Raw genomic sequence first — 25,124 nt, forward strand, 5'->3', positions numbered from 1 at the left:
TGTGACTGTATCCTTAAGTGAACCCTTAATGCCGCCTATAATGGGCATCTCGTTATGTGACAGAGGCTTTCAAACTAATACCTGGGACTGAGACTTCAGAGATGGAATTCAGAATAACACCAGCAAAATAAACCCGACAACTCCATCATTTATTTTTTATACTATGCCTTCCCCAACAGCGGTTCAGCCAAAGTAAACAAACGCTCATAATGGTGAAGGAAGTTTAATAACACTCTAATAGGCCTACATGAACACAAAATCAATGCAAATCTCTGGAAGCTCTGCGCTCTCCCATTACACTAGGAGATCCATTTGGGGAGATAACACATGAGGTAGCTGGCACTCCCATCTCCTCTGTGCACAAAGGAGGGTCCCAGCTCTGTGTCTGCCAGGGTGTGGAAGGAAGAGATGGTCTGCCCTGCGTGGTTGCTGCTATGCATCTCTCTTTTTATCACTTCCAGATGGAAAAGAGAATACTGGGCTAGGCATAGCAGCACTGGCTTTACACTGAAATGGGATCATGAGCTTCCCTGGAAATGGAGCTAAGTTTTCTTAGAGGATCCGCAGCTCATTCCTTCTCTGTTCCATACAGGACCCAGGGAAAGCCCCCTTTGACATATGTGACATATGGGCTCTGTATGGATAGAATGCAGTGTGTATCTCACACTCTCAAGAGGACATTTCAGGACACATAGGACATGATGACAGCTCTTTCTTATAGAACTGGCAGGACTGAGGGTGTGAATCAGGAAGACAGAACACTGCTAATGTCTTTTCCCGATTCTCCTCCCATTAGGAGTAACATTTTTCAGTAATTGCCTGCCTGCAGTTCCCAAAGACAGCCTAACCTTTTTGCTTAATATCATGTTTAATAAAGACTCTCTCTTAGTATATTTTGAGTGAATTCAGTACTCATTAAAGTGAGGGACAAATAACAAGTGTGTTATAGCCCTGCATAATGAAGAGATAGCCCCAGAAAACTTTCCCAATAGAGTGTCATTGGTGTTTACACCTCAGTCCTTATCTACAGTTGAGAGAGTGAAAATATATCTTTAATTATCTGCTGCACACAGCTGGATGTTCTTGGTATTGAACCTAGCACCTTGTAGGAATTTAATAAATACTACATCCAATTACATCAATCACAAGGGACCTTTGGCAATATAGGACTAGGGCCACAGAGGGTCACCTTTCTTTAATTTTAGCTCATGATCTGACTTGTTAAGGTCAGGAGAGAAGAGGCCATCTCCCTCCTGAGTCTTCACTCCTACTCTCCTGATGTGTGACCACAGGGCACACAGTGTGAGAAATTTGAAGTGTGAAGAGATATTTGGGGACATAGTGTTCCGTAACACCACGAGCCACTATGAATCTAAAAAATACTCTCCTGTAGTAGAAATAACTATGTACAGATGAATATAATAGACATCCATTATAATGCAGTTTATTTATAAATCCACAGTTAGATTGGCTATTGGTCAAATTTTGCACATCCCCTCCCCATTCCATCCTCCAATCGAAAAACTACACTATATATAGCAGAGTATAAATCTAGAACTGGAAGGGACCTTTGAAATCATCAATTTCCTCATTAATGAGGAGGGTAAGAATTAGGAAGGTTCAAAGACTTGTCCACTCATACTGGTAGTAAATGATAGATCTGTGATTCAAACTCAGTTCCTGTGACCCGACTTTAGTGCTCCTTCCACTACATCACTTTGCCTTTGGATGTTTTAAATTCCTTCTTCCCCCAGCTGCTTTATGAAGGGCTCTCCGTAGCATTTTAAAAAGGTGTAGGATGAAATTGGACATCTGGGTGTTATAGTTTGACCATCAAAACGGGAAACTGTTTCCTAAACCCCAGTTCTCCTTCCCTCACACTGTCAGGGTGCCCCTCCTCATTTCCTCACATTTTTAAGGTCTCCTTCCTTCATTGATGATGCTAGTCCTGTGGTGCCAATGTTATGTAGGCAGAGACATGTTTTTACTGAAACTCATCCTCAGGGAGCAAGCATCTGGCCACAGAACAATGGAAAACACTTCTCTCCTGCAAAGCTGAACCACTCATTTCTACATCTCAAGCCTGAAGCCTAGGGTACTTCAAATTCCATTTCGCCAGCAGCTACATGATCCATTTCTAGCCTGCTGAGCCCAACTTAATTAGAGATGAATATCGTAATAAAACAGTATCTATTTCAGCATATCAGCAAATAGTATTGGTTTTTTCTAATTAACATGATTCACCATCAACACTCAATATTTATATACAATCAACATGGGTTTTGGGACAAAAAGGCTTAGCTAATGCTCTACTTTAAAATGACCCATGAGTACACATGGTGGGTTCTGCTCCCTTGGTACCCTTTACCATCATTTCTGACACAACCCTGCACATTGCCACTGGAGTCATTGGGATAAAGCTCTCGTTTTACGGAATGTGCTGGTTTTAAAAGCCAAGGCAGAGAGGCAGCTGTGAAAAGCAGGGAAAGCCTGGGAGAGTTGTTCCTAGGCAGAACTCATCCCTCTGTCCCAATATGACTTCCTCCACGATGCCTGAAATGTTTTGCTTCTTTTGCATAGGCTAAGAATTTTGCCAAACTGGATGAAATTCCATCAGTGCCATATTCATTTGGATCCATAAACATCCTTTATTAAAAATTCAAATGTCACTCAAGGGTTGAAGTTCTAGTTCCAGTCATTCCCAATTGCTATGAGTTAATTCAATCAGATCTCTCTCCTCCTAACTGGCAGCTGAGATCAGTGCACTAAAGGAAAGTAGCTTTTTATTGGGAGGGAGAGGTAGGCCATTCTGGAGCCTGGAGTGATTTGGCTTTCAGGACAGTACGAAGGGAATGGCGGCTGGATTCTGCTAGGGGAGAGATGGAAGAGGGGAAGTAAACTAAAAGGTTGGAAATCGACACAGAAAGGGATGTGAGAAACAGCTAAAGCCACACTTCATTTATTTCAAAATTGCCTGGGAAGAGGGAAGAAAGCCTCTCCCTTCTTCCTCCTGTGATATGTGGGCCACTATTCCTAGGACCCAGAAAACTCTGACTATCACCATGGGTACTATTGTTCAGCTATATTGTAAGTGAAAGTTTTGAACTGTCCTGAGACCCTAACCATTTTGTCCAATGTGTTCTTGTGAGTTCTGAGCAATCAGCTTGCCAATTGACTTTTGGAACACAAACCATTAGTTGATAGGAGATTGCCTATACATACCACTGTTCACTGAAAGTACCTCCACACATCACACCACTTGCTGACCAGATGCTTTTCAAGCCTGGAGATGTAATTCAACAAAGAATACATAGATATCCTGTGCTTGCCAAAACATAATGCCAAGTATTTGGATGGAATGTAGAATATGTGATTTAAAACACAGTGTTTAGTAATATTTGGTTATGTAAACAATAGTTAGCTAGCTGACTGAAGTTTCTTTGTCATTTGTTTACAAAGATGAACATACAAGATAACCAGTATAGAATAAAACATGGTAAACGGGAATTTAAACCCAAGATCAGGGAGGGGGATGCTTAGGTAGCACCTGGCTCCCCTGATGTTTCAGTCACAAGCCTGACCTAAGCAAACTATTTTGCTGCTCTCTTGTGCTTCTCCTTCTTCTTGGCTGACCATTCTTCCTCAGAATCTTTGGATGTATCTTCAAACAGGCCATGCCCCACTGAGTGTCTTCATCATCTTCAGGGGTCTATTGTGGGTTCTGTTCTCTTTCTGTACTGGTTTTCTTAGTGATCTCACTAGCTCCTAGGATTCACTTATCGTCTCTATATGGATGACTCTCGGCCCTATTTATCCAGTCCTAATGTCTCTCTTGACCTCCAGTCTCACATTACCAATTAAATATCTCAAAATGTATGTCCTATAGACTCCCAAAAAACAATGTGCCCTAAAGTGAACTTAATTGTTATCTTTCCCCTACAACCTTCTTCTTTTCCAAACTTTCCCATTTCTGTAGAGTATACCACCATCCTCCCAGTCACTCAGACCCACCACCTAGATGTCATCCTCAACTCTTTACCCACATAGCCAAACTGTTGCCAAATCTTGTTGAATGTCTTCTATGTATCCTCTTCTTACCCACTCACATAGTCTCCATTCTGGAACAGGCCCTTAGCACTTCATACCTGAACAATACAAACAGCCTGCTGGTTGGTTTCCCTACCTTCAGTATCTCCCTACTCTAGCACATTCTCCATTCAGCTGCCAAAGTGATCTTCCTAATGTACAGATCTGACCATGTTATTCCCCTCCTCAATAAGCTTCAGAGGCTCCCTATTACCTCTAGAATCAAATATAAAATCCTCTGTTTAGCATTAAAGTCTTTTATAACCTGACCCCTTCCTATTTTGCTGTCTTCTTCCATTTTATTCCTCTTTTGCATACTCTGTGATTCAGAAGTCAGACACTGGACTTCTCACTGTTCCTTACACACAACACTCCATTTTCCAACTCCTGCCCCTTTTTTTCTGATTGACCCTGATGCCTAGGATGCTCTCTCTTTTTATCTCTGCCTTCTGGCTTCCTTTAAGACCCAACTCAAACCATATTATCTGCAAGAGGCCCTTCCCACACCCTTCCCTTTTCTTTCACCACCCTCAGTGACTTCCCTTTGAGATTACCTTCTATTTAAATGGCACATACCTTGTATGCACATAGTTGTTTGCATATTTTGGCCTTCCCTTGTATTTCCAGAATTTGCTGCAGTGCCTGACACAGAAAGTACTTAATAAATTCTTTTGAATGTTGATGATGATGATAGCTAAAGAAAAAAAAACTTTCAGAGTTGATTGCTAATCACATAATTATCTGTGATCATTGAACAATTAGGGAAAATGAGAGAGTTGCTACAGGGTTAAAGATGGGCAAATGGTGTGCCAATTTCTAAAATGGAGTGTGAGCTTAACTAAGATTCCTGGCAAAATTCTAGAATGCATGGAGGGGATATTTTGTGAATGCTTAGAAAAGAAATCTATGATTGCTGAGAGCCAAGTATGTTTATTAAGGACATGTCAGGCAAAAATAACTTCCTTTTTTTCACAAAGTAACTAGACTATTAGATCAGGGAAATCCTAGAGATGCACAAAATGAAATAGATTTGTCTTTGCTGGCTCCAGAAGGCAAAAGTAGGAACAATGGATGGAAATTGTAGAGAAGTAGATTTAGGCAGGATATAAGGAAGATCTTCCTATCAAGTTGAACTTCCAAAAGTAGAATAAATCCACCATGGCAGGTTGTGAATTCTCCATTACTGGGGGTCTAAAAAATAAACCCAGGAGACTAATTTGGGGATATAATATGGGAAGAATTTCTGCTCAAGTATGGGTTAAACTGGGTAATCAATTAAGTATGAGTCTGTGAAATACAGTTGACCCTAAAGAAACATACTAGCTATTATATATAAACCAAGAAGTAGATGACAATTGATGGAGTCATTGCCTGCTTCCTGGATTCTGTGTGTCTATACTGAAAGGAAAAGGGGAATGAGGAGCTTGGGAAAAGAGTATGTCTTGTTCCTCCTTTCATTTGGCATCTCAATCAGAATTCTACTTTGATCTAAGCTTTGATTTTCAGCTATCTTAAGCCTCTTATTTACTGTCTCCTTTCATGTTAGCATTCTCTGGGACCATATTAAAAAAAAGACTACAGTTTTAAAAGCTTCATTTGGCATGATGAAAACTTTAATTACTTTTCAGTTGTATTTATGTATAAAACCTAGGCATCTATTCACTCATAGGACTAAATATAAATTGGCGTACCTGGGAAAGACTAAAATCAAGTTTGAGAAAATTAAGTACCTCATAAAATATATCAGATATTTGACTTTAACCCCACTCTTAAAGATTTAGGCTATAATTTCATACCTGAACTTTCTAAATTCCACAGAATTTCAATAGTGGACAATCTCTATTGCCATTATTGGACTGAATGGTTTTTCTGTAAGTTCACAAAAGGTTTCACCTCTAAACAATTGGCATTAAAAACAAATAATTTTTTCACCAACCATAATAATACTTTATGGCCTTTCTTCTGAAGAAATGATTATACTCACAAATATCCCTGCCTTTAGATAATGGCTGTGAATCCCTGGTAGATCTGGTTTACAACCTAGAGAAACTGAGTGGAGGAGTTGTATGGGATGAGTTGTGTTAGAATTTTTTTCCCCCTTTGGAAACTAGAAGGTCAGTCAACCAGTCACCAAAACCCTCACACAATCTCACAATTTCTTTATGATGAAGTAACCCTGATAGGTGGGAAATTTGTAAGAAGGCTATCATCTTTCATCATATTCTAATTAGTTTCCTTCCAGTCTCTCTTCATTCCAATTTATTTTCCACATAGTTGTCAAAGGAACGTTCCAAAAGCACAGGTCTTTCCAAATTACTTCCAGTGGTTCCCCAGCATCTCTAGGATAACATATGAACTCATTTGTTTGAAGGAGCTCCAACCTACCTGTCTAGGATTATTACACATTACTGCCTCTGCTGTCTGTAGCCCAGTCAAACAGTTCAGTTGTTCCTCATATCTGACATCCCATCTTTGTGTCTGCACAGGTTGTCTATCCCACATGCCTAGATGAAACTTCTTCCCTCTCTCACATTTTGGATTTATTTAATGTGCAGCTTCTTTCCTCCAGTAGAATGCTAACTCACTGAGGGCAGGGACTGTTTCTTTTCTGTTCCTCTTTTTGTCTTTGTAATCCCATTAGGTCTTTGATAAATGCTCCTACTACTAACCTCTATGGTTTTCTTTAAGTCCCAATTAAAATCTTATCTTTTAGGGGAAGCCTTCCTCAACCCCTCTTAATTCCCCTGTTAATTATCTCCTATTTATCCTCTACATAGCTTGCTTTGTCTATATTTGTTTGCATGCTGTCTCCTCCACTAGACTGTAAGCTTCTTGAGCACAAGGACTGATTTGCCTCTTTTTGCATCCCTAGTGCATAGCACAATGCCTGGCACATAGTAGGTGCTTAAAAATGTTTTATGACCGATTAATATTGATTTACTGAGCTGTTACCTAAAGGAGCCGTTCCTTTAGATTGAGCCATTCACTGGCCATTCCATTAGATTGAGCCACTCATTGACTCCATAGTCATCAAATCTGATCCTTGCCCCCTGGGCAAACTTGTGATGATGATTTTCTACCACAATGATCTCAATTATCTACTAATGTTAGGTCATATTTTGTCTTACTAATTCTAAGTATGCTTGCTTAGTGACATGCAAATAGCGGATTAAAATCCAAAGAAAGGCAAACTTCGTGGCAATTATCTTAGTTGAAAATAACAAACTGGGTAATGATGATATTAATAAAAATGCATAATAGTCAATGAGCAGATAATGTCTATAATGAGAAATTAAAAAGAAAAGTGAAATGCAAAACCCACATTAATGAATCCCCCCTAAGGCTAAATGAACAATTTGTAGGTGCATGGTGATTAAAAGACCATGATTTTCTTTTTGCAATGAGTTGACTTTTTCCTTTTACAAAATTGTTTTCTAGCTGTTTCAAAGGTGCATACCCTTTAAAACAGGTATAGTTATCACATCCAGAGTTCCTCTCACAATCACTTGCAAGATTCCAGGACTATTTTCTATTTCCATTCTTGTTCCCCCTGCTTTGCACACAGTAGGCAACCCATCAGCACTGTTATTAGACTGCTCTATAAAACGGAGTCTGTCATTCAGGGCTAGCTGGATTCACTGCATTGCCTTGATGTCATGATTTTCCAATGTGCCTCTCACTCAACAATTATTTTAACGTTTGGATTCATGCCAGGAGTTGAGGAGAGCTGCTATCAGGTTTTCTTCAGTGAACATCCACTAACTCCTCCTTAGGGTTGCTGGAGAAAGGCATCTCAATACCCTAGCCTTGTAGTCCCAGCAACTGCTGTCTAACTTAGATCATCTGAGGTGGTCATTTGGCTAGCCCCTCTGCTTTATATTGGTCCTGTTACCACTACTTTACAAGCAGAGATGTGTCAAAGGAAATCTCTCAGTAGTTAAGCATTGTGTCATCTATTGTACCTTTTAAAAGTTCTATGGTCTTTGATGATTGTGCATTTTTGTGTATATATAACACATACTAATATAATATATGCATATATGTGTAATATCCTATATATATGTAATATAGTAAACATAATTATATTATGCTAATATGTAATATTAGTAATATACTAATATAACATATACTAATATACATTATAATATAATATATACACACATTCACATATATGTATATATTATATTAATACATTTCATGTACATCTGTGTATACATGTACTCTAATATATACATGTATGTATGTATGCATGTATATACCTTACATATACAAACTCATCATATAGCTGAAATTCCTTAGAGTTGTCCTGCAAGGCCTTTTCATTTCTGATAAACCTTGTCTAGAGAAGCAGATAATTGTGGAATTAAAGGAGAACTAATATTCCACCTTGATGGCAAAAACCAGTGCTCTACTGGATAGCAAACATAATATCTCCATCTAAGGGTCTATAAGAAGCCTATACAAATGGCAGAGAAAGTCAAACTGGTCTCCTAATGACTGTAAAGACAATATGCTATAAATTGCCTTCTTGTGATTAATACCAGGCATTATCCACTCACTTTTATTTTTAAGTTCTTCAAATTCTTGTCATAAAATGGAGAAATGTTTCACAAGTATTTAAATGTACACATAAAGGTCAAAAGAATTCCTATCCTTATTTCATAAAGCATTCTGCATGACAATAACGGATCTTAACTTGAAATATCTACTGTGCATACAGTCATTGCTACCATTCTTTGTTTTTACTTTCCCTCTTGAAAATGTTAAATTTACAGGTTAAATTCTCTGCACACCTTTAAAACTCCTTTTACAATAGAAAAGACCCTTTTATGTGTCAAAAGAGGCAGGCAATTTATGACTCTCTGCTGCTTAGAATCACATAGAACAATGTAGCACCAAAATGACAGACTTTGCATTTAATTTTCATGCAGAGATATAAATAAGGCTTTGTCAAGAAAAAAATTAATTCTAGTTAAAACATGGTCTTTACCATAAAAGCAAGTGATATCTACGGCTGCTAATTTTTTCAATAAAACTTTTTATTTGGTTCAAAGAAGACTCAGCATTGCTCACTGACACACCATCACAAGTAATTAGAGTCTCAGGTTGCTAATATTTCTCTAGTTATATGCCCCCAATGATCCCTGGGGTATTAATTGAGCTTTGGCCACCCCTTCATCTTTCTGCTGGGATCCCAAATATCCCTCTAACTGAGAAGAAGCTGACACAGGTATGAATGACCATTGTCACATTGAGTGAACTCCAATTACTTTTCACCTGGTGGAACTAAACAGTCTTCCAGTTGAGATGATAGCACTGATCAAGGGAACAACCAAACGTAGACTATACAACAGCTGCCCAAATCTACACAAGTCTGAAGAGACTGACTTAAAGAATGACTCTGGAAGAAGGAAGAGAGGAGGCTATTCGTTCTGATTTTGACCACATTAAGGAGACCCAGAGACACAGGATCATAAAACCACAAAATCACAGGGAGGGATCTTAGAAGTCATCTTCTCCAAATCTCCTTTTTACAGATGAAGAAACTGAGGCTTAGAGAGTTTAAGCGATTTGCCCCAGGCTATATGGTCACTAAGTAGCAGATCAAGGATTCTCATCCAAGTCCTTGAATAAGACTGATTAAAGCTTTACCTTTCTGTTTGTAGCTTGGCCACCCTTGGTTGTATAGTTGCAGACTGAGATTATTAAATCAGGAGACATTTTAGTATAACATTTTCCTCTTTTCTAAAAAAGAAAAAAGAACTCATAGTCTATAGATTTAGAGCTGGAAAGGCCCTTAGAAATGCTGTAGTCTAAAAGTGTCAAACTCACTGCCTGGAGTCAAATGAGGACACGAGATAAATAAAAATACAATAAAACATAATGATATGTTAATATGTGGTTTTCTAAGTCAATTTATAGTCCCCAGGAATCCTTATGGATGGTTTAGTGTTTCTATTTGAGTTTGACACCATTGCCTTAGTCTAATGCCCTCAATTTTTAAAATCAGGAAACTGAAGTCCAGAGGGGTGCACAGATAGGTAGGAAATGGAAGAATCAGGATTTGAACCCAATTTTTCTGTTTCTAAATCCAGCTCTCTTTCCATTCTACCACATTGTCTCTTACTCCCTGTGCTAACAAACAGTAAACAGGAAAGAAAAAACCCACACACACTTCTTTTGGCTATTGCATTTTCAGACAGAAATAAAACTAAGCTTCTTTTAGCAAACTCCAATACATACCTCCAGTGGCTACAACACAGTAGCTGCATATCTACAAAGTGAGACACATAACCACCATTTTTTTAAATTCCCAAAGAGTTATTTTCACTCATTATGCCATCCTTACTTTTTGCCTCTACACTAGCTAAAATGTAGGAGTCATGCTTGTCAGCCAAAGGAACCCCTTCCATTTCTTTTCTCAGCCACAAGGAGGTGTAAACACAAGTCAGAATGCTTCGCAGGGAGATCATGACTCATTATCTGACAGCAAAGCTATTAAGCATAATCAGAGTCTCCGAGTGAACTCTAGTTGCTTTTCAAAGCATTTTAAAGGAATTATTTTTGCTGTTAAAATAACACCAAGTGTCACAATTCTGACATGCTGTTGTAGAAACTTGGTTTAAGACATGAAAATAATTTTGCGGCTTCACATGGCTGGAAGCTACTTACCTACAGGTAGCAAGAGACACTGCATTTAATCTATTCCCAGGTCCCCCAAACTGTGATCAATAACTGATCAAAAAGATGATCCTTCAGAGCATTATTACGAAGCACATAATCTGAAATTAGAGGGCACTTATTGACAATTACGATTTATAGTCCGTTGAATGGAAGAAAGATGGCTCGCACACGTTAACGACAAAATCAATGTTTGTTGTCTCCAACAGAATACCAGGGTGATAATTTATTCTCAAGAAGTCTTTCAGTTGGACTCTAACGTGACCTACTCTGTTCTATATTGAGCACTGAAAATCTGGTCCGCAGAATAGGATTCCAGTGCCTTGAGTGAAGGGAACAGATGGGCAGAGAGAAAGGATGCTTAGGTGCAAAAGAGCAGACAGGACAATCTAAATACATTTAGTAGTCATGTTAACTGATAGGAGCTTATTTATTTTTCCATTCAGCTAGCCTAGTATACACATTAGCACTACAAGGTCAGCTTTTCATATGCCAACTTGTCTATGAGAGAAGGTTATATTTAGAGCTGGAAGGGACCTTAGAGGTCATCTTCTTCAAATCCCTTATTTTACAGATGAAGAAACTGAAGGTCATATGGCTACAGCTTAATTAATTATGTGAATGACTATGTAAGTATTTGAAACTGAAAGTGTTTTTGGTAGTCTTCAAAGATTTATCCTTGGTCCAGCTTCAGAGGGATGTACATAGGTTCATGAATCGCTCAGTTTTTGTGGGCTCCTTCGTTCAGTGGAGAGGGTGCCAACTCTGAAGTCAAACCATATGGGTTAAAATCCTGCCTCTGATGCTTCCTTCCTGTGTAACATTGGGGAAGGTATTTCACTTCCCTGGCCCTCAGTTTCCTCACCATTAGAATGAGGGGATTGGACCAGATTTCATCTGAGGTCCCTTGCAATTTTATATCTATGCTCCTGTTCCTTTGACTATGAAGGGAGGCACCTTCTATAGCACCCAATATGTCATAGTTCCCATTTCTATAGCACTTTGTTGTTTACAAAGCGATTTCTTCACAACAGCCTCAGGAGGCAGGCATTATTATCTCCATTGTACAGATGAAGAAACTGAAACTCAGAAGTGAAGAAACTTGCTTGTTGTTTATATGGCCAGTATAGACTCAAACAAGATCTTCTAATTTCCAAGTCAGATGTTACATTCCTGTGCTCTTTTCACTATCCCTCCCTGCCTCTCAAACTTGGACTTGTACCCTTATTGGTTGTTGGGGAGCACAGATCATAGAGATGTTGTCCAAAGATGTTGGGTCCTCAGAGGGAGAGAATTTCAAGGGGTTTCCCAGAAAAGCTTCACTATCTACTGGTCTTATTGTTCATATTCCCCTGGGCTCACTTAGATCTGGAAGCCCCTTTGTAGTGGTGCCACTGGGAATTCCCTAGGGTTTTTTTGTTTCCTGTCTCTCTGATGGACAGTTTGCTGATCTGCTAAGGAAAATCTCCCTTACCAATAGGACTCCTCCCTTTGTTGTAGCTAGCTGTTCATAGCCAAAGAGCTTAGCATCTATCAATGTAGAGAATGAGTATCTGCCTTCCTTTACTGTTCTAACTTGGTGAACTGGATCTATGATCATGGAATTTAAATAAGACCTTTAATTTATTTCATGTATTAATTCTTGTAGGTTTCAAGAAAATCTTGTAAATAAAGCAAGCCTCCAATCACTGTTAAACTCCTTACAAGGATTCTCTTCACCTTCCAATCCTAGCTGGTAGCAGTTAGTTTGTAGCTAGCTCTCACTATACTCCCAAGCCACTTTGTCCTAGAAAAGGTATCCTGTAACCTGGTTTCTAAGTATTGATAATAAGGTAGGTCAATCACCTGAACTAATGATCAAAGTATCGTGTGTATGTGTATTTATGCTTTTGTCTGTTCTCATATAATGCCAAATCCTAGGGAAAATTGTGAAGTCTGCATTTTCTCCCTCCCTTTTTAATGCCATTCTTCCAACTCACAACCTTCCCCAAGTACTTTATGTTGTCTTCTAGCTGCCCAGGTCCCCATTCTAAGGCTGTCTACCAGAGGCGGTACTTGGGACCTCTATCTTCTCCTTCCTCCCTATAAAATCTGTTCTCAAGAAGTGGTTACCTGTGCAAAAGATCTGCTATGCTAATTCACACTAAGGTATTAAAATATATAAAAGTCAATGTGAATTGATATAAAGTCAATGTGTAACCCAACCCAAGGGAATGCGCAATTAATTGGAAATAATGCTTGAAATGAGAGAAATATACTGCTAATGGTAGCATAGAAGGTTACAGTGACTGGCCATTGTGTGTCTGGAGGAAATCTTGTTTGAGAAGAGTGTTCTAGTATTCCTCAGATCCTATGGCATACAGGATGACTATTCTACCTATATATGACTGTTGCTATTCACAACAATGCTAATCTACATTATCATGAATAATCTGCTGCTGTGGGGCTAGCAAAACAAAACAAAACAAAAAATAAAACAAAACCATGATTTAATATACCTACATATCAAAATTCTTTCCTAACTTTCCAACTATCAGGAAGGTATATTGTAAATAAAATCAATCAAGTTTGTATAGTACAGTAGAAATAAGAGTGAACTAGGAGTTAAGAGATGAGAATTCTAGTTTAGCTGCAAAAAGTCATTATTGTAGCTCTGACACAAATAATTATTTCTTGAATAGCTAACTACTGAACTTTGGATAAATCACTTCTCTCTTGGTCTCAGCTTTCTTCTCCATAAAATGAGATGATTGGACTAGACTAGATGGTGTCTAAAGTCTTTTAGCTATAATATTCAGAAAGCACACTTATGTGATTTTTAAAAAACTTGCTTGTCATATTATTATAAGTATTCTGCTATAGGTAATAGATATTAAATTTCCCAGGGTAAAATTCCATGCCTTATTCATCATTGTTATCTATTACAGAACCTAGCACAATGCCTTGTGCATAGCAGATATACCAAATGAATGAAGTGAAATTATGTATATTGAGCCATATTTTCCTGTGGATATACATGTTAAAAATAGGAGATGCTTTCCAAATATTAAAGACCCTAGGCTTACCTAATTAGCCCCAAAATTTGAGGGAGGGGAATAAAAACTTACAATTCCTAAAGCTAATATTAGCACCACACATATTGAATTCACTTTCTGATTCCATAATGCTGACTGTAGTTTTGTATAAAAAGAGGCATTGAACTTGGCAAACAGTTTAGTGATGCTTTTAAGTATGGAATAAAAATTATATTTGATCAAACTGTTAACTGAAGGCAGTAGGATACAGTAGAAAGAATGTTGGATTGGGTCTAGATTGGAATCCTGACACTGTCAGTTACTACCTGTGTGACCCTGGCCAAGTCATTTCCATTTTCTGGGTCTCATTTTCCTCATTTGTAAAATGAGGGGGTTAGATTCAATGGCTCTTAAATTCCCTCCCAGCTGCAAATCTATGACCTTCAAATCCAGGGATTCTTAACTTTTTTGTGTGTCATGGATTCCTTTGGCAGGCTAGTGAAGACTATTGACCACTTCTTAGAATAGTGTTTTTAAATGCATAAAGTAAAATGCATGGGATTACAAAGGAAACCAATTATATTGAAATAAAGATGTGATTCCTCCCCCCCCCCTTCCAAATCTACTTACAGGTACCTGGTCAACAACTTCTGCTATAATTCAAAGATGAGACTAATAGCAAGATGCTCTAGAGTGGGGTTGCAATCATCATCAATGGAGGGAGTACCCACATCCAGGAAATCATGGATCCTTGAAATAGTAAAGAGACAGCAAAATAGTGGCTTTGCAGTCACATAATTGGTAGTGAAGTCAACAGGAGCTGAATGTGTTCAGTGGTGAAAGAAAGAATTTATCTGTAGGAGTTTTTAATTCATGGACTATTTCAGTCTTTTCTGGAAGACAACCAATCACAGGCAAACAAAACCCTTTGTTGGCCTTTTGTTTGGGGGGCATGCATACTCTATTATATATTTAAGAAAAAGGCACTAAAGACCTTGGAAGATGACTTTCTGCATCAAATAAATCAATTCATGGTGATTGTTGCTGTATTTTATTACATTAACCTTTAGATTTCTCTCCTGTATTTTGAAATGAAATAAAGATTTTCCCCCCATCCATCTTTTAAGATGGGAAGAAGGGAACTCCTTACCTAAACACTTCTTAGAAGCCCAATAGTTAAATTACTGTCTTCTGGATAAATTCCCTCCCAAAGGAAATTCTTTCCAAACTAAGGCAGCAGCTGTTCCAAGGCCCAGCATAGCAAAGCACTTGGAGAAGGCTAGATTCAAGCACCTCCATTAGGCAAATAGAACAGATGGGAATCTCACTCCCTGGAAAACCAGGGAACTCCAGCTTTTCCCTATCCTTCCCTAATGGTTTGGCTTTAATTTGTTGGTGGGATTAATCTGGAATTTTCTGTGAATCCAAATAAGTGATTGATTTTCCATAGCCAAAGACCATTTGGTGACATGATTTATGAAGGCCCTTTGAGAATTTGTAATTCTTTACTTGGGCTACATTATACATGGAAAAAATAAAAATGATTTATTATGTATTTAACTTTAAACAACAAAAACAATTAAGCATATATTTACAACTATTTGTGCTTGAAAGCACATTTCTGCATACAATATATCCATGACAGCTTATTAGTTTTCTTCCTTTCATCTCTTTATACATTTTTCCTTTTATGTAGTTCTAGCCAATGTATATACTGTTCTGGTTCTGCTTTCTTTGTTTACATAAGTCTTTCCCAAATCCTCATATTTATCATTGTAATGGCACTGTAGCATTCCATTAGATTCATATACCCTATTTTATTCAATCACACGCTAATTTGATGCTTCACAATTTGCCCCTCCCCTCATTTGACAATTTCCAATCATGGTTTACACTTTGTTTTTGTTGCTGCTGTTTTTTTTTGCCACCTTTATATGATAGTGTCCAAGCACAGTGCTTATGCAGCTAGGGTATATCATATGATGTCAAATGATATATTTGTTAAGTGCTCAGTTTAGAGCCTGGCACAAAGAAAGTGCTTATCCCTTCTTCCTTCCTCTTTTATCTAAAAGAACTGGAGATGGGCTGGGGAGACTCATGTAGAAAAGCTAAAGGAATGACTGAAGTAAGAATGATACATTTGTATTCTACTGGACATGCACTTTGTCTTCAAGATAGCTCAAATCCCACTTTCTCCAAGGACTCTTTTCCAGGTTCCCCCTGATCCCTCCAATTCCCTTCCCCACTGCCTTCCAGTTCATCACTCGGTAGTACCTTTGGTACAGGATGATTCCCACATGCTCTCTGCATTCTGTGTGTGCCTAGTTATGTACATGTCTCTCGTAATAGAATGGGAGCACTTTTTCTTTGAAGATCCAGCACTTAGTACAGTACTTGGAGGCACATAGTAAGTGCTTGATAAATGCTTGTTGATTCATTGGGCAATCTAAATAATGATCTGGCATACCATGACTGAAAACTTTTCTAGAAAGTTTACTATCTCTAGAGCTTTTTCTCTTTTAGTTCTAGACCAGGGGTGGGGGAACCCTCGGCCTCGAGGTCACATGTGGCCCTCTAGAAGGCCCCACTCTGCTCTACACTTGTGATTTCATCAGGATAGGGAACTCTCAGTTCAAAGCCTCTCTCCACTGAAGATTTGACACTCTTCTATACCTTCTATTTTTGGAGAACTGAGCAGGCCACTGAGAGGTTAAGAGATTTGCCCATAGTTACAGAGCCAGAGTATATAAAAGACAGTACATGAATCCAGACTTTCCTGATTCTAAGGCAGGCCCTCTAGTCATTAGACTTTACATTTCTGGATATAATAATTATAATGTTTATTATAATTTACATAATATATCAATGTATTATATACATCATACTATATACTGTATATGACATTATATAATATAAATTATTATAATATATAGCTATAATAATAATAGTTGTTAATAACTTACAATCCCATTAAAGTACTTTTCACATGTTTTATTTCATTTAATCCCCAGAAATTCCCTCTGAGGTAGACAAAGTAAGAAGTATCAGCTGATTATAGCTGGCAATAACAATGATAAAAAATAATTGGGGCTGTACTTTCCTCACAACAAAACTCGGAGAAAAGCAAGATTTATTACAAATATTATAACCCCTCTTTTATTGATAATAGTAGCTAACATTTATATAGTACTTATTATGTGTTGTGCTCTATGTTAAGTACTTTACAGGCAGCTAGGTGGCACAATAGATAGTGCACTGGGTCTGGAGACAGGAAGATACATCTTCCTGGGTTTACACCTGGCCTCAGATACTCAGTAGCAGTGTTTGCCTCAGTTCCTCATCTGTAAAATGGGTTAGAGAAGGAAACACCAAACCACTAGTATCTCTGCCAAGAAAACAGCAGCAGCAGCAGCAGCAGCAGCAGTATTTTACAATTTTTGTCTCATTTGATCTCCATAGCAAGTCTGGGAGGTAAATGTTATTATTACCCCTATTTTACAGATGAGGAAACTGAGACAGAGGTTAAGTGACTTGCCCAGGGTCACTCAGCTAAAAAAGTGTACGAGTCCAAGTTTGGACTCAGGTCTTCCTGACTCTGGGGCTGGTTTCAAAGAGATAAAGTAACTTGCGTAAGATCATAGAGATAGTCAATGGGAGAATGACTCCAGTTGCCTAATTCCCAATCTGGTGTTCTTTTCATTAAATTCTTTTACTTACTTGGATAGTCCTGAAATGCATTTGTAATATATCTACAAAGCATAAAAAGCTGTACTGCTCTTAAAAAAGCACTATGCTAGGATCTTATGAAGACATCATTCATTAATGAGCTGTATTTAGGATGAGATACTAGAAAAATTACTTGCATAAAAGCATGGCCTCAATTTTTTCACAACCACTTCTCAATCCTCTCAGTCCCTTTCAACCAACTAATCAGCATGTATTCATTGAAGGCCTACTAGATGCCAGACATTATGTAGTGCTGGGGATACAGTTTTTTAAAAAATTCTTCGCTATCAAAGATTTTACATTCTATCAAGAGATGCAACATGTGTAGATATAAGGATGTAGAAAATAAATATACACAGAAATAAATACAAAATAGGCACAAGGTAGCTAAATATAAGGTGGTTAGGGAGGGAGGAAATATGTAGAAGGTGGTATTTGAGGTATAGCAGAAGGAAAAGATGTATCCTTTGAGGCAGGGTACGACAGATGGCTAACCCAAAGGCGTGGAGATAGAAGATGGGGCATCACATCTGAATAATGTAGAACAAGAATGCAAAGTTAGGTGAGGGCTAGATTGTGAAGGACTTTAAAAGCCAAATAGCAGAGTTTATCTATGATCCTAGAAGCCACGAGAAAGTCCTAGAGTCTGTTGAGTGGGAGAGACACATATATGGTCAGATCTATGCTTAAGAAAATCACTTCAGCATCTGGGTAGAAGATGGAATGGGTCAGAGGAGGTCCTCAGAAAATTCTAGACAAGAGCTGATAAAGGCCTGAACTAGGGTGGTGGCAGTGTGAGTAGAGGAGAATTGTATGTGAGAGGGGCTGGGGAGGAGGAAACAGCAATACTTGGCTATTGATTATTATTATTATTGCTTATTGGAGATGGGGGAGACTGAGGAAAGGAAGATAACCAAAATAACATCAAGATAATGTAAATTTGTGATCAGTTTGAGAGAAGGGAAGAATGGTGGTACTCTTGATGAAAAGAGGGAGATCTGCAAGAGGCTCATAGGTGTGGGCAATATGTTTAGTCTCTCATCTCTGCTTCTCAGCATCATAATCTTCCTAAAAGATTCATTACAGGAATCACCTCCTCTAAAACCCCTTCTATTATCCTTTACTTGTTAGTACACTGTTTCCTTTCATTTGACCTTCCTGAGCACTCTCCACCTCCCCTCCTCATGCACATAGTATCATCCGTTAGAATACAAGCTTCTTGATGGCAGGGGCTATTTCCATTTTTGACTCTTTGTGCTTAGGTTAATGCTTCACACACAAAAGGCACTTTTTAAACATTAGTGGAATTACATAGAATTTATGAGGTATTCATTCAAATTCTCTCCTAAGAATAACGAAAGACCCAAAGGGCCTCATTATAAGTTGATTTCACTGATAAGCCAGTCCCAGGGTGGAGACCCTAAGGAACACATACAGGTTTTTGTGTACCAATAAGCCAATTACTATGAACATTTCATTTATCCATTCTAATAGGCATCTCACTCCCATGAGTCAGACTTCAAACATTATCTGTACTACATAGATGAGAACACAGAGGTCCGAAGATGCCATGAAACTTGCTTAAGATGTTTCATTGCTGAACCAAATTACTTTTAGAAAATACCTTATTACATTTAAGCCTTTCATCATGTAATGTGGCTTTAAAAATGAGGCTGGTTCCTGATGGAATGTTGTCTTGCAATAATTTCGAAGTTTTTCCTTACATGGCCTAGAAGTGACTTGGGCATTGGGCTCCCCAATTGTCCAAACTGCTTCTAGATAATAGGCTATTAAACCAAAAGTCTTTTCAAGCTCAGCTCATAGGAAAAGGAGGGTGACAGAAGTAGATACAACAGGAAGAGAAAAATAGTAATTTGTTTGAGGTCTGAAAGTAGCACAAGAAAATTTCCCATGCTTTTCAAGAAAAAATAAAATCAGATCTTAGTGGAGCAGGGCTTTTTTCAAATGCTACTAAATGAGGTCAGATTCAACTTTCAATTTTCCTATATCATATAGACTGGCTACTTCCTAATTCTTTTATCACCTCTCCTCCAATTCCAAGATATGTGTTGCCTTTTTGCTGAAGTGCCTCCAAGGCCTTAGGGAAACATATGTTAACCTCTTCTCTTATAAGTTCTATAAGTTTTTAATCTCTGCCAGAAAAATCCTAGATCTCCTTTTTCCTGCGTGCATTGGCCATATCAGAAGCCAAAATGCAGGAATTACTACTTTTCAGGACCGAGTGGGAAAAACCTACCTAACTTGCTTAAAAGCTTTCTGACCAATAGAAATAGATTTGAGACTCATTATAAATTTCTCCTTTTGTTCACTCTTAGAATGACTATGGCTCAAAGGCCACAGGAAAGGAAGATCATTTAATGCAATTAATACAAAAAGAGTTCAGGGAATGCAATTTGGGTTGGAATTTACTACCACAATATTGAAAAATGGGTGGAAATCTGGCCCTAAGTAAAGGCCTTCAGTTTCTATCTATAAAGGAATGTTCACTAATGAGCCTGCATTGATAGATAAACTCTTTAGACCAAGGGCTCTCAAGGGAAAACCTGACAAAATAAAGTATGTCAGACAATGGCAGATTTTAAGGAGTAATAGGCTTTCTTTTTTTTGGAGGAGCACAGTTCCAAGTATAATTGTTTCCAGGTTAAGAATAAAGCCATGACTTGATTTTGACTGAGAAATAGGCAGTAAGAGAGTCAAAACAGATAGCTTTGTCCTGGAGAGTTTTGCATACCATTCGGGAAGGAAGTTAGTCAGTTGATCTTTGAAATCTCTGTCTCTGTCTCTGTAACTCTGTCTTTCTCTTGCTAAGCATATTGTTATAATTCTGTCAGCAGAGATTCTGAACTGTTTCGTGTTTTTACTTGGCAGAAGTCGGCGGTATTTTAAATTGAAAGGAAAAAAAAAACCCACAAAAGGATCACAGTTGGGTGGTTCCTAATGAGTGCCTATACTTTTCTATAGGAAAACCTCACTCTGTTGGTAAAAATTCAAGGTCAATTTAGGAACAATCAGACCTCGCCAATGTTCTTTTGCTGGCATTGTTGAAGGGGATTCTTTGACCTGGCTTAATTATTTTTTTACCATTCACTTGCTTGAGGAGGGGAGAGCTGATTTTATCAGCTGCTACCTTCAAACAGCTGCTATCCTTCCTTGGACTCAGGAAGAAACTCTCCTCAGCATAATGCAATAATCATGTGCTTTTCCATCCTTTCATTCACTTGATCACAAACATTCATTAAACATCAACTATAGGGATATAAGATCAAAGGTGTCATGGATTTGGGGACTGGAAAGGACCTCTTAGGTCATCCAATCCAGCCTCTTTATTTTGCAGATATACAAACTGAACCCTAGAACATCATAGTGACTTGCCCAAAGTCAAACAAATACATTAGAAGGCTAAAATCTGAGTGTCCTCACTTTCCTCTCCTGATCCTTTCTGCTAGACTAGGTTTTCTTGACATGTGTGTGTGTGTGTGTGTGTGTGTGTGTGTGTGTGTATGTGTGTTTGTGTGTGTTATGGACCCATTTAGCAGTTTGGTGAAACCTAAGAATTCCCTCTCAGGATAATATTTGTTACCTACATTCATAATGAAAGGAAATGCTAAAATTCAGTTGGCATTTACTGAAAATAAAGACATATTTTTTCCCTAAATTCAAGGACCTCCTGACATCTAACCATGGATTCCCATGGTTAGAATCTGCATGCTAGACTATGATTGCCTTTAATTGTGTAATCCTAGTGATGCTTTATAATGGTCCTTCTTTAACCAATGATGAGAACAACAATCTTCAATTTTGTAAACATTTGTATGCTTCTCAAAACACGTTCATATACATTATCTCCTTAGTTCTTCAGTGCATTTCTTTCTAAATTTTGCTGCAATGACATTGTTCCATATGAGGTATCTTATTGTTAGAATAATGTCTTCATTTTCTGAAACACTTGAGTGGGTATTGATAGTAGAATCAACAGGGAGCAGGTGGAGAGAGCATCAGGCTCCATGTCAGGAATATGGTTCTTTCCATGTCAGAAAAATCCTTCTTTTATGATCCTAGTGCACTAACTTTACTACCTGAGCCTTAATTTCCTCATCTGAGGATATGAGAGTAATGATAACATTTACCACCCAGTGTGATTGTGAGGATCAAATGAGATGATGTAAGCACCACTATGAGCTATCGTATTGTCTTATAACAATATTAATAATAGCCAGCAGTTTTTATAGCACTTTATAGCATTTTATAGCATATATGTGCAAAGTATTTTACAAATCTTTTCTCATTTTATTTTCACAAGCAGCCTGGGAAGTAGGTGCTATTATTATCTCCATTTTATAGATGAAAACACTGAGGCACAGTGAGGTTAAGTGACTTGCTCAGGGTCACACAGTGGGTAAGTCTGTGAGGCCAGATTTGAACTCATCTTCCTGACTCCAGGTCTAGCATCCTATCCATTGTGCTATCCACCTAGCTGCTGGAGGGAGCTGGTATTTATTTCCCTCGCTTAGCTTCTCTTTTCATGTTGCTAGGAATACCCTGAGTTGTCACAACAGTCACAGAATTTTGGTTTTAAAAATTGCCTTTGCTTCTGGAAGGAGCTTGGAATCATTAGAGGAGCTTTGTAATTTCCTCCTTGATTGTGTATGCTCATATGTACACATAGTGAGTACATATTATATAGTCATGTATGTGTGTGTGTATATATATGTATATATATGCATATATGTACGTATATATGCATATATATATGTATATATATGCATATATATACATATGTATATGCATATATATACATATATATGTATATATATGCATATGTTAAATTCTCTCTGTTTCTCTCTTATGCAAGTGAATGCATTTTGTCCGCTCTCCTCATGGAGGAGCTCCCTGTGCCAATGTGCCTTGACTAGAGAGAGAGAGATGGCAAAGGTAGAGCAGGGAAGACATCCCTCCTTTTTAGCTACTACTTTCTGGCAGGGCCTATTGAGATATGGAGCTTCTCTAAGGGCCAGAGAGGAGTCCAGATATCCTTCTCGAATTTCGAGTGCTAGAGTTAGTGGACTCCGAGTAAATGCATTGAAAAAGCCTGATTTCCAGAATTCATTGATGATTCTAGAGTACTACAAGAGCAAAATCTGAAATAACTGGGGCCTTTTGGAAGCATTGTTTTTTTTTAACCTTTGTTGTAGACTCCCAAGTTGACCTAAGCTACCATGAAGCATGATTTTTGAAATTTGTAATTTCTTTCTTAATGCTGTAGGTGGGCATTGTTCTACTGGCCCAGGTGGTTTTTGTATTTAATATTGCTTTCTTTGCCTGGAGACAGATAGCAGAAACACTGAACCATGAACTCTTTTCTTTTTTAAAAAATGTAAAATAATGTGTAAAAGCAGTTAGTTGATTTAAAAGAGGGCTAAGGAGAGAAAATGGAGAAAGAAAAGAGTAGGAAAAAATGCTAGAAAAAATGAAGAAAATGATGAGAGGAGAAGGGGAAAAGACTGACCATTTGTAAGGTACAGAAAAAAATAGCTGGGGATATAAAACTAGAAAATACCAAAAAGAAACAAAAATATAAGATAGAGTGAACCTGTGGCCTTGAGGCTATATGTGGCCTTCTAGGTCCTCGGGTGTGGCCTTTTGACTGAGCCCAAGTTTTACAGAACAAATCCTCTTATCAAGGGGATTTGTTTGTGAAGTTTGGATTCAGTCCAAAGGCCACACCTGAAGATCTAGACGGCCATGTGTTGCCTCGAGGCCGCATGTTCCCTACTCTTGATATAAAGGCATCTTTTACAGGACAAAAGACAAATGGCAAATCTAACAGAAGGAAATCTGGCTGGCTTGCAGAAAGCCATTCTCTCTTCCCTTTTCTTTATGTAAGTCAGTGGTGTCAAACTGAAATAGAAGTGCTAACCACTAAACTATATGTAAAGATCCCTATGGACCATATGGACTTAGAAAACTACATATTAACATCATTTATGTTTTATTTTAATTTATTTTGTTAAATATTTCTTATTACATTTTAATCTATTTTGGTGCACCGCGGAGTATTTCTGGCAGAGGGCTGCGTATTTGACATCTCTGATGTTACTGATTCAGAAGGTCAAGTTCCCCCAATCTAGTCTTGAGGGATGGCTTCCCTTTGGTGAAAAGGAATTTTATATATATGATTCTTTCATAATTTCCTCTCACTTCTCTGAAGTTCATATTTGGGAAGTATATCTTAGCTGAGCTTTAGAGGAAAGAGAATACTGTTTTATGGAAGAAACTCAACATCTTTAATTGAGGTGGATTTGGGTTCAGAGATCTAAGTGCAAATCATCATTCTGCCTCTCAGGCCCCTTTTGACTTTGAGCAAATCACTTCTCTCTGGCCCTCAATAACAGAAATGAGGAAATAGGAAAAATGCCCTTAGGCATTCCTTCCAGCTCTGAATAGATGATCCTTTGATTTCAAGGCAAGGCCTAACACTGTTGGTAGATCACACCTGCCCCTTGCAAGTCTCTTTTATTCCTGAGTGATTAGCCAGTCTTTAGTCATTAGTTATATGAAAGGACATGCGGGAAAATTGTTTACTGTATACACACATCTCTCTATCTGTCTATCTATCTAGGCTGATGCAAGTGAAAAAAAAAGGACAAAAAACAACTCTGGCCTCATAGCACTTGCCAAATGACTTGAAAATTACTGTAACCTGATCCCTCTGCCTTAGTGGAAAGAGCAATCAAAAGGAGCTGAAGATTATGAAACTGGCAGAGAGTGAATTGAAAAACTGCTGCTCTTTTCTCCTTTTGACCTGAGTCGACATTCCCCGAACTTGTTTCCTTACTGAAATGCACTAGGAGATGTCATTACAGAGTGTGTCCAGCACAACATTCCCTGAACTCATGCTCTGGAATCTACTTAGCAGCCAAGTACTTTATAGACCTATAAATACAATCTCAGATGTCAATAAACCAATTAGGAAAATTCCTGTTCTGTGCACAAGAGGCATCATGGTTGGATAGATGGCTGGTTGCTTTGGGATTCAGTATCCTGAGATGATCTTTCCCACGTTGTTGCTGATTCACTATGTAACCTTGAACTTGGACTTCGTTCCTTGGTCTTGAAAGATCGATAGAATTTCTTAGGTGTGAGCAATGAATGGCAAAATGCCTAATGATCTCATGTCAGCTCAGCTGGGGTAGGGCTCCTATTTGGCTGGATTTAGCTCAGGCTATCTTTGGAATGGCAGGGCATTTCTAAACCCATTAATAGCTCTCAGGATCTTACCCCTCATCTTTAAAGACACACTAGGGCTTTCCCGTTCAGTCAGCACAGAAAACTGTGGAGGGTTCTAATTGTAAACCCTTGAGTTTTTTTTTTTTCCACAGTGATCTGACCCAAGCGTGGCAGCCCTACATTGATGACTAAAGAATATTACTTTAAAAAACACAAAACTAAAGTGCAGTTAAACATATTGTATAAATGCGAGTTAATGTGGAAAAGATAAATAAATGGGAGGGAGTCATGATGTGGTTGTAAGTATGGCCTTAGCTGTGTGACCTTAGACAAGTCACTTACTATGCTGGTATGGTGGTCCTGGTTTTG

The sequence above is a fragment of the Phascolarctos cinereus genome, unplaced genomic scaffold (genome assembly GCF_003287225.1).
Source record: "Phascolarctos cinereus isolate Bilbo 61053 unplaced genomic scaffold, phaCin_HiC Scaffold_726;HRSCAF=1367, whole genome shotgun sequence".
In the NCBI taxonomy this organism is placed as follows: Eukaryota; Metazoa; Chordata; class Mammalia; order Diprotodontia; family Phascolarctidae; genus Phascolarctos; species Phascolarctos cinereus.